A 14063-nucleotide genomic window follows, 5' to 3' on the forward strand; every position below is an offset into this window, starting at 1 on the left:
TTGAGGGGAGGTGGATGATATTAATGCATTTTCCCATCCTTCCTTATTCAGAAGAAACTTTTTTTTTAATCTATTGTATGTTCTTAGCTAAAAGACACAGCTCAGAAACAGAAAAGTCAAGAGTTCATTTGTTAAATTTAGAGTGTTAATCACAATGTACCACTTGCATTAGTGTCTCCTAATATGGACTTTTTTTTTTTTTTTTTTTTGCTTTTGAATGATTGCTCACTTTATTGCTAAAAAGCAGGAAATTATGTTGTGTAGCAAAGGAAGGTTTTGCTTAATAGTTTTGTTTTGTTTTTTAAGCCAAGTTTCTAGGAAAATAAGGCAAAATATGTTTGTTGCAACGTCCATTCTAGTATTTCAGACTATTCGCTGTATGATGTGATATTTTAAATAAGATAAATACCATATCTTGGGACATAACTTCCTTTCTTAGGATAAACTTATTCCTCAATATTTATTACACACACCTAACTCAGTCATCTAGGACTTCTTATTTTGTAATCAAAACTTTTCCATTCGCATTTCAGTATCTATCCAATGAAATAACTGGGATAAATGGAGCTCAGCTCTCCCTCATGTGTACTAGACTAAAGTGTAGTTAATTTCTGTTTACTTTTATCTGAGAGAAAAATTATTGCAAGCCACAGAAACAGTTTTGCAATCTGTTCAGCTGCTGGAGCACTGGACTATCAGGTACTGGGGTCATGAGGGAGATACATTTATGTCAGTAATTAATTTTCCACAGCTGGGAGTCACTTTTGAGTACTTTCTGTTTTAACAAGAACACCCACAAACCTCTATAAAAGACTTTCAACCCACATGGGACATGGAGGGAAGGAGACTCTGGGGCTCATAAGTACCCACTTTAGAAAGAAGGATAATTTTTTTTAAAAAATTTGATAATTGGAAAATACTTACAGTAAAGTGTTGATTTTGAATTACAAAAAAAAAAGTTAAAACCAGAAACACAGAATTTATCACTTGAAGGAAAAATAAATTCGTGGTTAACACACATCAGATCTAATTTAAATTGATAAATATAGGTAAAGAGTATATAGATGTGCCTTAAAGGAGATATGGTTTATTTGAGCTCTTACTCAGTATGAAATCTGAACCTGATTTAAGGAAATAGAAATCAATTTGTAATTATTTAATAAAAATTCCAATATTTTCTTAATTGGTATAAATAGGCATGTGAATTAAGACATGTACAAAATATAGTCATCCCTGAAAACATTGCTTTTGGTAAACTGTATGTGCTTTAAAGTAGATGTTCAAAATTTAGAACTGTATCTGAAAATGTTACATTTCTCAGAAATATTAAGGGCAAAGATTCATGGCCTCCCTAGCTTTCTATATAGGCAATATGAGTTATTTGAAGAAAAACTTATGTACAAAATGAACTAAGTCTCCTTGAAGGGGAAAAAAAAATCCCCCTGTGTTTTACTGTACTTACTAAGGGGATGAAAACCCATATCCATATGGAATTCCAGCTGCCATTTTTAATTTATAAGGGAAAGAATGAAATAAATAAATATTTCAAATACATATCTATGTTAAGAATAAATAAAATAACATGCTTTGAGATTGATTGGTTACTTAATGCATACTTTGGCAAAAGCATAAGCAACTTCAAGATAGAAATTGTTTCTTCCCATTGTTATTCTTCCATCTCTCCCTTGATGCTCATTCTCCATTGTTAAGATATTTTGCTGTAGTGCTAAGCTTGTAGAATGTGAAATAACTTACTCGTGACCATTTTTGCCATTAGTTGGGGAAAAGGCTATCAGAATGAACCCTTAGGAAAGCTGAGTCAAAAAACTGAGTCAGTTTCCTCACAACATTGTTTGAGTACCTGAATTCAACTTTGCCTAAACTAGTTAATTGCTTGAGCAGATAAATCATCACTGTTACTTAAGTACATTTCAGCTAGGGTTCTATTACTTGTAGCCTTCATTACTTGAGTTTGTGGTGTGTGCATTTTAATATAGGGTCATTCTAACTTGAAATTTATGCCTTATAAATTTCCTTTACTTCCCTCATCCTCAATACTTCCTTTCTTAGTCTCTTCTTTTATAGGGTATTTACTTTTAAGAAGATAAGAATCAGAATTACCTCCAAATATGTTTTATGCATCAGCCATAACAAAAGTGGGCTAGGATCTGAGAAATGGCAACATTTACCAATTTGACAGTTTTAAGTACATAATTCTGACATGTAGCAAAATATCACCAGCACAGATCATTTGACTAGAGGTATACCAAGTTTATTCCTCAATTAATTAATTGTTGGAAAGAATGATATTCTTTAAGAAAAATTATTATGTTTCTCTAAAACCAGGTAAAGGCTTGTTTTACACCACACCCACCCCCCCCCAGTTCTCTCACCAAATGACTGCATGCCATCAACACAGTAAAAAAACTGGACTTCAGGTCAGTGGGGCCACCTTCCTCTGGCTCTGTGTAATCTGGGCAGACATGAGCCCACCAGAAGTAGATCCTGCCACTAAGGAGAAAATCTTCCTGAGCTTCATGGACTGCATCTACCAAACTCCCATGCCCATTTAAATTCTATTTATTTCCTTCTTGGTATTTCCAACATGTTTTCCCCTCCTTATTTTGGCACCCCATCCCATTATGCTTGGCGTATGTGAATAAAGTGTTAAAAGCTTCCTTCCCTATTTTCTTAATGATCAGTTTTTGATTAGGAATTTTCAGTACCTAACATTTATAGAAATATTGATAGTGGGAAACTTTGGGGAGTAGGCAGAGGGATAGTCCTTAAGTCCATCAGGACACCAGAGATAGGCACACACCTACCTAATCTACATTTAAAGATAATTTATGCCTACTTTCACCCACTATCTTCCTTCCCAGGGTCCTATATTAACATTACTAGATCAAAAACTGATCCTGCATGAAGTGAATGCTTTTGGAATTAGGACACCCTGATCAGTATTTCCAAGGGCCAAAAGGGTAGGCCTTACTAATAAAGCAATAAAAATACACAAAGAAAGATACAAAGAGAATGGGGAGACAAGATGGCGGGGAAGTAGGAGGAGGCGCCCGTTCAACCTGCACCCTAAAGTGAGCTGATTATCTTCCAAAGATCTCCAATCACCCACGAAATCAGCCTGAGATCAGAATTATACACGTCTGGATCTCTACTGGAGCAGAACACGCTAGTGGGCAAATAAAGCGGAATGGGAACGGCGGACTGATATCGGAAGATAAACAGAGGCGACCCGTTGGAAAGTAATATCCCAATACGAGAGTGTCCTGCGCCTGGGGACCAACATTAACTCGGGAATCTAGTAGAAAGCACTCAAAAAGAGCAAAGGATCACCGAGGGGAAGTTGCGGGAATCGGTGTGTTAGGGTCGGGGCTTAAGTCCCCAGACCCAGCAGCAGAGAAACCAGGTCTCAGTCCCTGAACCACCTGCGCGCCTGAGAGTGCTCGGCGCCTGGCTCCCTTGAGGGGCTGGGAACCTCGCCAGCCAACAGAAGCACAGTCTTTTTGCAGTCCCCACACAAGTGCCCTGCTGTGCCATCAGAGTCTGAGTCTTGCCCAGCGCCCTCCCCTGAGAGAGGTGCACACAAACGGCAGTTGGGTGCTCTAGGACCGGAAAGACCAGGCGCTCCCAGCCCGGGCCAGCAGGAAAATCTCAGTGTGTGATCACTGCTTGGAACTTCTCTGGCAGTCTGGAGCTGCCCAGACAGCCGCCACTGCAGTAGTTTTGGGTACAAGCAAAAAATCCTGAGTCCCCAGGGACCGCGACTGGGAACCTGCTCTACCAGCGGCCAAGGGGGTCTTTATATATATGGGCTCTGCAGCCAGACTGAGGCTTCTCTCTGAGAGGGAGGTCAGGGTGCAGTTTGCTTTCCTCTAAACCTACAAAAACCATCAAAAGCGGTCAAGGCGAGAGAGAAAACCAAAAGTGAACAAATACAAAAACCTCCAGAGAACAAAGCCTGAAAAAAACAGTTTCCTCAGAACCCACACCCTTGAGAGGGGTGGGAAGACTTAGCTGAGAGAACTTCAGGGACTGAAAACCCACATGGCAGGCCCCTCCCCCAGAAAACCAACCAGGAAAAAAAAAAAAGACAACAAGAGAACAACCACTACTACTTCATAGGACAATTTTTTTTTTTTTAATAATGGCATTATGGTTATATTTATTTTTTTTTATTTGGGGTTTTTCTATTTTTTTTTCCAATTTATTTATTTTCAGAAAAACAGTATTCATTATTTTTTCACCACACCCAGTGCTCCATGCAAGCCGTGCCCTCTACAATACCCACCACCTGGTACCCCAACCTCCCACCCCACCCCCGCCACTTCAAACCCCTCAGATTGTTTTTCAGAGTCCATAGTCTCTCATGGTTCACCTCCCCTTCCAATTTACCCAAAAGCACATACCCTCCCCTATGTCCATAACCCTACCCCCCTTCTCCCAACCCCCCTCCCCCCAGCAACCCACAGTTTGTTTCGTGAGATTAAGAGTCACTTATGGTTTGTCTCCCTCCCTATCCCATCTTGTTTCATGGATTCTTCTCCTACCCACTTAAGCCCCCATGTTGCATCACCACTTCCTCATATCAGGGAGATCATATGATAGTTGTCTTTCTCCGCTTGACTTATTTCGCTAAGCATGATACGCTCTAGTTCCATCCATGTTGTCGCAAATGGCAAGATTTCGTTTCTTTTGATGGCTGCATAGTATTCCATTGTGTATATATACCACATCTTCTTTATCCATTCATCTGTTGATGGACATCTAGGTTCTTTCCATAGTTTGGCTATTGTGGACATTGCTGCTATAAACATTCGGGTGCACGTGCCCCTTTGGATCACTACGTTTGTATCTTTAGGGTAAATTCCCAGTAGTGCAATTGCTGGGTCATAGGGCAGTTCTATTTTCAACATTTTGAGGAACCTCCATGCTGTTTTCCAAAGAAACGGAACAAATAATTTTAAAATTTATATGGAACCAGAAAATACCTCGAATAGCCAAAGGGATATTGAAAAACATAGGACAATTTTTCATTATTAATTCGATCCCACTATTCTGGCTCATTTTTTTTATATAGTTAATTTTTATTATTATATAGATACTTTTTTAACCTATTTACCATCACAGTGAGATGTCCAGTACATCAAATTCCATAATAACCTTCTAACCTAAACTTTTTTTTTTAAAGATTTTATTTATTTATTTGACAGAGAGAGATCACAAGCAGGCAGAGAGGCAGGCGGAGAGAGAGGAGGAAGAGCAGAAAGCCCGACGCGGGCCTCGATCCCAGGACCCCGAGACCATGACCCGAGCCGAAGGCAGCGGCTTAACCCACTGAGCCGCCCAGGCGCCCCTAACCTGAACTTTTTGATACATACACCTGTGTTTTCCTTTTGCATTTCTATTTTTTAAATTTCTTTTTTTTTAAATTTTAGTTTAGTTTAGTTTATTCCTTTTTTAATTTTTATTTTCTAATATTCATATAGAGTTAATCTTCAAGGTAATCCCCTTTCCCCAATCAATGCCACCCCTATAGGTAAACCAATTCCTAATCCCCCCTTATCTTAGGAAAGTTGAGTCCTTTAACAAAGATATCAAGATACATCCAGGAAGAATCAAAACAAACTTCCTCACCCACACTGAGTATTTACAACCACTCTCCCATCTTTTTCTTCCACCAGTGTTTCTGTGTTTTTGTGTTTGTCCTGATAGTATATAAATCTGACACTCAGGGGCATCTGGGTGGCTCAGAGTGTTAAGCCGCTGCCTTCGGCTCAGGTCATGATCTCAGGGTCCTGGGATCAAGTCCTGCAACGGGCTCTCTGCTCAGCAGGGAGCCTGCTTCTCTCTCTCTCTCTCTCTCTCTCGCGCGCGCGTGCTCGCTCTCTCTCTCTCTCTGCCTGCCTCTCCATCTACTTGTGATCTCTGTCAAAAAAATAAAATCTTAAAAAAAAAAATCTTACACTCAGGGTTCTTAGTGACGAGGTTCTTCCTTTATTTGCATATATATATGCAAATATATATATTATTTTTTTCTCTTGTCATATACTTTTATCAGTCTTTTTGTTTGTCTGTGTCTGTATACTTCATAAATCTTTTTATTTTAAAGATTTTGTTTATTTGACAGAGAGATCACAAGTAGGCAGAGAGGCAGGCAGAGAGAGAGGGGGAAGCAGGCTCCCTGCTGAGCAGAAAGCCTGATGTGAGGCTTGATCCAAGGACCCTGGGATCATGACCTGAGCCCAAGGCAGAGGCTTTAACCCACTGAACCACCCAGGTGCCCCTACTTCATAAATCTTACCTTGGGGCCCATTTGGGCTAAACCTTCTCTTTTATCTCACCTTTCTTTCCTGTCTCTCTCCCTCTCTCTTTTTTTTTTCTTTTCCTTTTCTTTTTCCTCTCATTTGGGTGGGGAACCCTGATTGCTCAGAAGTGTTCCAGGGTGCACCTTGACTGCACCATAGTCGATACACCCAGCTACACCCGTTCAGACATCTCTCACCAAAATGACTAAGAGGAGGAATGCCCAACAGAAGAAAAATACAGAGGATGGACCTTCTGCAACAGAGCTAATGGCTATCAACATAGACAATATGTCAGAAAGAGAATTCAGGCTAACAATTATCCAAGAAATAGCTAGGTTGGAAAAAGCCATTGATGACCAAACGGAATTGATGAGGGCCGAACTGAAAACGACCAGAGATCATGTTTTCAATATTAGGGAAGAGCTGAAAGCTATCAGGGATGAACTTCACAAGGTTCTCAATGAGTTCCAATAAATCTAAATTCTCTCAGTGCTAGAGTAACTGAGACAGAAGATAGAATCAGTGATCTGGAGGACAAACGGATAGAGAGAAAGGATAAGGAGGAAGCCTGGAACAAACAGCTTAGAAGCCATGAAAACAGAATCAGGGAAATAAATGATGCCATGAAACGTTCCAACGTCAGAATTATTGGAATCCCTGAAGGGGAGGAGAAAGAAAGAAGTCTAGAAGATATAGTAAAACAAGTTCTTCATGAAAATTTTCCAAATCTCGTGAATGGAACCAGCGTTTATGTACTAGAGGCCAAAAGGTTTCCCCTAAGATTACAGATTCTCGAAAGTCCTTGAGACACCTAATAGTAAGAAAAAAGAGTTATAACTGTAGGCAGAACCTCTTGACAGAATCTAGGACAAAAAAGATCCTTACATACAGAGGAAAGGCCATCAGAATAAAGTCAGACCTGTCCAGAGAGACTTGGCAAGCCAGAAAGGGCTGGCAAGATATATTCAGGGCACTGAATGAGAAGAACATGCAGCCAAGAATACTTTATCCAACAAGACTGACATTCAAAATGGATGGAGAGATAAAGAGTTTCCAGGACCGGCAAGGCTTAAAAGACTATGCAACCACCAAGCCAATACTGCAGGAAATATTAAGGGGGCTTCTTTAAAGGAGGAAAAAGCCCAAGAATAGCAATGAAAAAAATATAGAGACAATCTACAGAAAGAAAGACTTCAAAGGTAACTCGATGTCAATAAAAAGGTATCTATCAATAATCACCCTCAATGTGAATGGCCTAAATGCACCCATAAAATGGCACATGGTTGCAGACTGGATAAAATGACAGGAACCATCCATATGTTGTCTACAAGAGACCCATTTTGAACCTAAAGATACACCCAGACTGAAAGTGAAGGGATGGAGAAGCATCTTTCATGCCAATGGGCCTCAAAAAAAGTCTGGGGTAGCGATTCTCATATCAGATACATTAGATTTTAAACTAAAGACTGTAGTCAGAGATCCAGAAGGACACTACATCATTCTTAAAGGGACTATCCACCAAGATGATCTAACAATTGTAACTATCTATGCCCCCAATAGGGGAGCAGGCAATGACAAAAGAAAACTGTTAGTCAAGATAAAGAGTCATATTGATATGAATACACTAATCGTTGGAGATCTTAACATGCCTCTCTCAGAAATAGACAGATCATCGAAGCAGAAAATCAATAAAGAAACAAGAGCATTGAATGACACCTTGGACCAGATGGACCTCATAGATATATACAGAACATTCCACCCTAAAAAAATAGAATACTCATTCTTCTCAAGTGCACACGGAACCTTCTCCAGAATAGACCACATACTGGGTCACAAATCAGGACTCAACCGATACCAAAAGACTGAGATTATTCCCTGCATATTCTCAGATCACAATGCTTTGAAACTGGAGCTCAATCACAAGTAAAAGTTCAGAAGGAACTCACACACCTGGAAGCTAAAGACCACCTTGCGTAAGAATGCTTGGCTCAACCAGGAGATCAAGGAAGAACTGAAACAATTCATGGAAACCAATGAGAATGAAGACACTTCGATCCAAAACCTATGGGATACAGCAAAGGCGGTCCTAAGGGGGAAATACATAGCCATCCAAGCCTCCCTCAAAGAAATTGAAAAATCCATAACACAACAGCTGTCTCTACACCTTAAAGAACTGCAGAATCAACAACAAATCAAACCAACTCCACAAATAAGAAGGGAAATAATCAAGATTAGAGCTTAGATCAATGAGGTAGAAACCAGAGATACAGTAGAACGTATCAATGAAACTAGAAGCTGGTTTTTTGAAAGAATAAATAAGATCAATAAACTATTGGCCACACTAATCCAAAAGAAAAGAGAGAATGCTCAAATACATAAAGTTATGAATGAAAAAGGAGAGGTCACAACGAACACCAAGGAATTAGAAACAATAATCAGAAGTTATTATCAACAGTTATATGCCAATAAGCTAGGCAACCTAGATGAAATGGATGCATTCCTGGAAAACTATAAACTCCCAAAATTGAATCAAGAAGAAATTGACCACCTGAATAGACCAATATCTAGTAAAGAGATTGAAGCAGTGATCAAAAACCTCCCCAAAAACAAGAGCCCAGGACCTGATGGATTCCCTGGGGAATTCTACCAAACTTTCAAAGAAGAATTAACACCTATTCTCCTGAAGCAGTTTCAAAAAATTGAAGCAGAAGGAAAAATTCCTGACTCTTTATGAAGCCAGCTTTATCCTGATCCCCCAACCATGCAAAGACCCTACCAAAAAGGAGAATTTCAGACCAATATCACTGATGAATATGGATACTAAGATTCTCAACAAGATCCTAGCCAACAGGATCCAACAGCACATTAAAAAGATTATCCACCATGATCAGCTGGGATTCATCCCTGGGCTACAAGGATGGTTCAACATTTGCAAATCAATCAATGTGATAGAACAAATTAATAAGAGAAGAGAGAAGAACCACATGGTCCTCTCAATTGATGCAGAAAAAGCATATGACAAAATCCAGCATCCGTTCCTGATTAAAACGCTTCAAAGTATAGGGATAGAGGGAACATTCCTGAACCTCATCAAATCTATCTAAGAAAGACCCACAACAATTATCATCCTCAATGGGAAAAAGCTTGCAGCCTTCCCGTTGAGATCAGGAACAAGACAAGGATGCCCACTCTCACCACTCTTGTGCAGCATAGTATTAGAAGTCCTAGCACCAGCAATCAGACAACAAAGGGAAATAAAAGGTAGCCAAATTGGCAATGAAGAAGTCAAACTCCCTCTTTTCGCAGACGACATGATTCTTTATATGGAAAACCCAAAAGACTCCACCCCCAAACTACTAGAACTCATACAGCAATTCAGCAACATGGCAGGATACAAAGTCAATGTGCACAATTCAGTGGCTTTCTTATACACTAACAATGAAAATACAGAAAGGGAAATTAGAGAATCAATTCCATTTACTATAGCGCCAAGAACCATAAGATACCTGGGAATAAACCTTACCAAAGAGGTAAAGGAACTGTACTCGAGGAACTACAGAACACTCATGAAAAAATTGAAGAAGACACAAATAGATGGAAGACCATTCCATGCTCTTGGATCAGAAGAATAAACATTGTTAAAATGTCTATACTGCCTAGAGCAATCTATACTTTTAATGGTATTCCAATCAAAATTCCACCGGTATTCCTCAAAGAGCTGGAGCAAATAATCGAAAAATTTGTATGGAATCAGAAGATACCCTGAATTGCTAAGGAAATGCTAAAAACAAAAGAACTGGGGGCATCACGTTACCTGATTTCAAGCTTTACTACAAAGCTGTGATCACCAAGACAGCATGGTACTGGCATAAAGACAGACACATAGACCAGTGGAACAGAATAGAGAGCCCATATATGGACCCTCAACTCTATGGTCAAATAATCTTCGACAAAACAGGAAAAAATATAGAGTGGAAAAAAGACAGTCTCTTCAATAAATGGTGCTGGGAAAACTGGGCAGCTGTATGTAGAAGAATGAAACTCGACCATTCTCTTACACTGTACACAAAGATCAACTCAAAATGGATAAAAGACCTCAACGTGAGACAGGAATCCATTAGAATCCTAGAGGAGAACATAGGCAGTAATCTCTTCGATATCAGCCACAGCAACTTCTTTCAAGATATGTCTCCAAAGGCAAAGGAAACAAAAGCGAAGATGAACTTTTGGGACTTCATCAAAATGAAAAGCTTCTGCACAGCAAAGGAAACAGTCAACAAAACAAAGAGGCAACCCACGGAATGGGAGAAGATTTTGCAAATGACGGTACAGACAAAATTTTGATATCCAGGATCTATAAAGAACTCACATTCAACACACACAAAACAGGCAATCATATCAAAAAATGAGAAGAAGATATGGACAGGCACTTCTCCAATAAAGACATACAAATGGCTATCAGACACATGAACAAATGCTCATCATCATTAGCCCTCAGGGAGATTCAAATTAAAACTACATTGAGATATCACCTTACACCAGTTAGAATGGCCAAAATTAGCAAGACAGGAAACAACATGTGTTGGAGAGGATGTGGAGAAAAGGGAACCCTCTTACACTGTTGGTGGGAGTGCAAGTTGGTGCAGCCTCTTTGGAGAACAGTGTGGAGATTCCTCCAGAAATTAAAAATAGAAGCTCCCTATGACCCTGCAATTGCACTCCTGGGTATTTACCTCAAAGATACAGATGTAGTGAAAAGTAGGGCCATATGTATCCCAATGTTTATAGCAGCAATGGCCACGGTTGCCAAACTGTGGAAAGAACCAAGATGCCCTTCAACGGATGAATGGATAAGGAAGATGTGGTCCATATACACTATGGAGTATTATGCCTCCATCAGAAAGGATGAATACCCAACTTTTCTAGCAACATGGACAGGACTGGAAGAGATTATGCTGAGTGAAATAAGTCAAGCAGAGAGAGTCAATTATCATATGGTTTCACTTATTTGTGGAGCATAACAAAAAGCATGGAGGACATGGGAGTTAGAGAGAAGGGGATTGGGATAAATTGGAAGGGGAGGTGAATCATGAGAGACTATGGACTCTGAAAAACAATCTGAGGGGTTTGAAGTGGTGGGGGGTTGGGAGGTGGGGGTACCAGGTGGTGGGTATTATAAAGGGCATAGAATGCATGGAGCACTGGGTGTGGTGAAAAAATAATGATGCTGTTATGCTGAAAATAAATAAATTAAAAAAATTAAAAAAAGAAAGATACAAAAGAGCAAACACTGGAAACAACAAAGACCTCATTATATAAATAAATCATGTTTTAATTACTGGGGAAGAAGGAGAGCATGAAAGAAGAGCAAAGGCACTGGTTTATATGTGTTGGCAAATGAATGCTTGTCTTTAATAAACTGGGTTCAACAGACCATTCTGTATACCCTAGAGGCAACTCACTCCAGTCACTGCTGAACAGAGGATTGACTAAATCATCTCCGTGAAGGCAGTTAAGTAATTGCCACTTAAACTTTGGACTTGGTACCTCCAGCCTAAAACTTGACTCACTTGACAGCACCAAAAAAAAAAAAGGTTGATACATAGTTGAAATACACATGTATTTATATTTTTTAAGATTTTATTTATTTATTTGAAAGAAAGAGACACAGTGAGAGAGGGAACACAAGCAGGGGGAATGGGGGAGGGAGAAGCAGCCTCCCTACTGAGCAGGGATCCTTATATGGAGCTCAATCCCAGAACCCTGGGATCATGACCTGAGCTGAAGGCAGACCCTTAACAACTGAGCCATCCAGGTGCCCTTATATTTTTATATTTTATGAATGTGAATACAGAGTTATTTAAATTGTGCATATTCATATCTCTAACGGTAAGTAATTAATGAATTTTTCAAGGTATTAAGCCAGTGAGTCTTTGGAAAAGAATTGGATCAGGGGATTTAGTATATAGCTTTTTATTAAATACTAAATAACTCTGTATCGCTCTTCATAATTGATTTCCATTCTCAGATTGTAGTCCCTGGTTTAAACTGAAACCTAGTCATTACTTTCCATTTCGGCAAGCTTAAAACTTTACAGTAATTTTTACTGACACACACATCCTTATTTCTCTCTCCTTGTCTAGGTCCAGCTAGAATGTCTCTTGATGTTTTAATAAGCTTTGGTGGCTGGAAGAAAAATTTTACAAAGCATTTTCTTGTGTGTATGTGTGTTTGCATGTGCTGTGAAAATGACTACAAGTTTATATTTTCAGGAAAAATATCGAAGTTATGCATGAAAAAGGTGACAGTAAACATTTTCTTCAAGATTTTTTTTCCTAACAGAAATTCCACCCTCTATTCTCCATAATTTCATTTTGGCATTGAAAAGATTTAGAATTCAGTGTTGAATGGGTTTTAGTGAGTTTATCTAGCATTGCTACTTCACTGTTCAGTTTTCTTCTAGATGACATAGTGATAAAAACTGGAGCCACCATAGAATGCCTATGCTCTCCAGGGCACCAGAGCTGGTTCAACTTGAGGATATTCGTTTGACAGAGCTCTAAGTCTATTCTGCCAAGTTCTCCAGAAACTATAAGCCAGGCTAGATCAAGCTGCTATGGAGGGATATGCTGATAAAAGACTCAATGGGTCTCTATTCCACCTACTTCTCAGACTCAGTGTCTCTTCCTTGATGCCTTTCTCTTTGTCAGGCTACTTGAATTTTTGTGTGTATTTCTGTCTCAGATTCTGTGTCTTTCAATTTGGTCTTTTTAAAAAATGTTATTTTATTTTTTTCAATGTTCCAAGATTCATTGTTTATGCACCACACCCAGTGTTCTATGCAATACGTGCCCTCCTTAATACCTGCCACCAGGCTCATCTAACCCCCCCACTCCTCTCCCTTTCAAAGTCCTTAGTTTGTTTCTCAGAGTCCACAGTCTTTCAAGGTTCATCTCCCCCTCTGATTTCCCCCAATTAAGTTTTCCTTGCTTCTCCTAATGTCCTCCATGTTAATCCTTATACTTCACAAGTGAGACCATATGATAATTGACTCTCTCTGCTTGACTTGTTTCACTCAGCATAATCTCCTCCAGTCCCATCCACATTGATACTGAAGTTGGGTGTAAGTTGTACAGAATTAGCCATATCAGCCTACAGCAATTTCCTTGGCATTCCTTTGACTTTCTGATGCTTTCTTTACTCTCCTTCTCTGCCTTGAAGGCAGGTGGTGTGTACGTGTGTGTGTGTGTGTGTGTGTGTGTGTGTGTGTGTAGGGTTACAAGACAGTGTCTTAACTAAAGCTCTGATGAGAACAAGAAGGAATAAGTAAAAAAGAAAAGGTGTCTTTTGACACACCCTGCCCTCATCCTACTGGCAGTAGCCAATTTCCCATATTTTGGGGCCTCAGACATCCTACTGAGGGTGAGGGACTGAAGTCAAATGAGTGCAAGGAGAATTGAGAAAAAGCCTTCTGGCTCAGTGATCTGGAGCTCTTTGGGGAAGAGCGTAGGAATAAAGTGTCACTGCTTTTCGCTCACTTTTCGCTCACTTTTCGCTCACTTCTCAGTGCTAGACGCTCACCACTCATTTGAATATGCTTCTTTCAGATATGGCTGAGCTGTAGACCAAAGTCCTCACCTTCTACTGGGTCAAGTAGGCCTCTTGCTTTAGCTCCCTTGCTCTCTAAGCCTGTCCGATACCAGTTTGCTGGGCCTGGGGCCTTCTGGCAGAGTCCATGCT

Source organism: Neovison vison, chromosome X (genome assembly GCF_020171115.1).
Source record: "Neovison vison isolate M4711 chromosome X, ASM_NN_V1, whole genome shotgun sequence".
Lineage (NCBI taxonomy): Eukaryota > Metazoa > Chordata > Mammalia > Carnivora > Mustelidae > Neogale > Neogale vison.